The sequence below is a fragment of the Penaeus monodon genome, chromosome 36, assembly GCF_015228065.2.
Source record: "Penaeus monodon isolate SGIC_2016 chromosome 36, NSTDA_Pmon_1, whole genome shotgun sequence".
Taxonomy (NCBI): domain Eukaryota; kingdom Metazoa; phylum Arthropoda; class Malacostraca; order Decapoda; family Penaeidae; genus Penaeus; species Penaeus monodon.
The window spans coordinates 26900487-26902986 of NC_051421.1; positions in this window are offsets into that span (position 1 = coordinate 26900487).

The window sequence follows — 2500 nt, forward strand, 5'->3', positions numbered from 1 at the left end:
CAAAACAGGGAAGAGCAGAGCAACGTACTCTTGTCCTGGGAGACTCGCATGGGTGACTGACTTAGCGATAAAGGCGCTGCGAGTTGTCAGTTAGCATCAATATATATCCATATCACAAATAGCCCATTCCTCCCGCCCCCTTATATGTTCTTGAACTGACATTTCTTGAGTCGACGAATTCTCTCACAGCGGCGAGGAAGTAGGTTGCCAGTAGGATTGCATGGTTCATCAGGAATGGATGGAGCCACCGAGAAAGTAGACAGGACGGAGAACATCGGCGATTCCTCCAACATATTCGGCCCCTAGGGAGCTGGACCTGATAAGCTCGAGATCTGTCGATTCCCATATTGTACCAACCTTATGTCAGCGGAGTGACACAGGTTCTGAATGCAAACCCGGTCACTGATTTTCTGATGTAGGCCAGAACAATTTGTCTCTCACTTCTCTTGGTATATCACTTTTGGGAATGGATGCTTCTGCTGCAAGGTGTATTCGTGATGTGAAGTGATTAACAACATTTTGAATGCAATGAAAATAATTCGCAGATCCCTGCATTACTGCATTTGATCTAAAAAGATTTCAGTCTGCATGTTCAAGACGCCATCTCTGCACTCCAAAAGTATTGGAAAGTAGTGGCTTCCATGTAAGTCTCATGACCGGCCAAGTGAAATCCAACTGTGAACCAGGTGAACCAGTTAGAGAATGGCCCGGTTTGAATTTGGAAATGTGTGGGTGTCACTGATCAGAAAGAACTGCATCTATTCTTGAGAACAAGGACTCTAAGCCCTTGAAAAGGCAACTTGAACTGCCCAAGTAGATCTGTCAAATCATCTATGTTGAGATTATGTGGAGGAAGGTGAATAGATGCAATAATGTAAGGCCTTGTTAAGCCTATCCTCGCAACCTTCACCTGCAATGTCATCTGCAGGTGGATGTCCTGGAAGGGAATAATTCTGACGTACCATCACAATTACTCCTCCATGAGATCCAGTATCAAAGGTCCCATAATGGGCTTGAACTCGCAGGGAAATCGGACAATTTTCACTGGTCTTAATCTCTTGTAGGCATACACAAATCAGATCCATCAATGGTCTTTACCACAAGGTATTTACTATGAAATAAAGAATTAGTAAAGGTTACAGAGAGGGATTAGCCATAAGATTGCATAGGTCATCGGGGAGAGAGAGTTCTTTTTAAATTTGTAGAAAGCATACAAATTAGAATTCTCCCCCCCCCCCAGCACGGAATCCAGCGAGGGAAAGCTGTAGTTGGGCTCATATAATCCCAACAGCCACAAGGGCAGTGAGGATATCTACATAGTCACAACCCAGTGCTGTTGGCAGTCGCGGGACCTATACGATATCAACTGGGTAGTGCCTGCTTGATCCCAGCCATATTTGACCAGCTAATTAACTTGACTGGGCCTTGATTAAGCCACCCCTCTAACCAGAATAAAGGACCAAAGAGGTGTGCTGCTAGATGTATGGGCACAGCATGTAGCACTACTCAACCGCCAGGACTCCTGTCCCCCAGCAATAGGGGACACCTCGCATGACAAACACATGTGGGAGAGTTCTCCCTGGCTCAAGATGGAATGAACCAGTGGTGGGTGTACCATTCTTTCTCATAGGCTTAGGTGAACCTGGGAGCCACTTTGTCTCATCCCTCGCTGGTGACCCCTTCAGTATGGATAGCCCTCTGATCCGACTCCCCAGGTCATTGGGACCTTAACCCCCCCCCCCCTTCCACGACAAGGTGGCTTCCGTTAGTGAGGGCAGATCGTGGAAGCTCAGTCATGGCTTGTGAAGAGTCCTCTCTCTTAATTTGGTTGGAGAGCTGACTGTTGCTGGATTCATTTCGCACTGGCCTGGGGGGTTTGTTTCTCTCTCTAGGAGAATGTGGCTTCTTTGTAGGGCAGCACTGGTCAAAGTGTCCATTTTGGCCGCTGACTCTACAAGTGACATTGATCCTTGTGTAGTCGGCTACAGTTATTACAAGGATTCTCAGTTAGCTTGGCTTTACACATGGAATTTTACCTTGTCCTTCTTGTACCTGGACGTGGCTCTTATACCAGTGGGAGGTCCCATGCTTGTTGATTCATTGTTGCGGGAAGCTTCATATGCATAGCACTTTTCCACTGCTCATCCAATGAGCTGGTGGGCGCTAGGGTGATGAGAAGTTGCACAAATTCATTGTCACGTATTCCCATGATGATAATTTGTTTCGTTTGTGTCTCCTTAGAGTTCTTTCATTTTCCTTTGCAGATTTTGACTGCCTAAGTTACTTTTTTTCAATTCTGATATAAAAGCTATTAAATGTTTTTCCTGTCATCTGCTTACAACTGAAGAGCTCACGTCTGCGTAGTGACTCGTTAGATTAAGCTATGACGTGTTTCTCCAATTTGTTTAGTACGTCCTTAATAAGGAGTGTATCGTCTGGGCAGATGTAGTGTTTGTGTTGTAACACGTCTCGAGAGAGAGACACATACGTAGTTAGATCA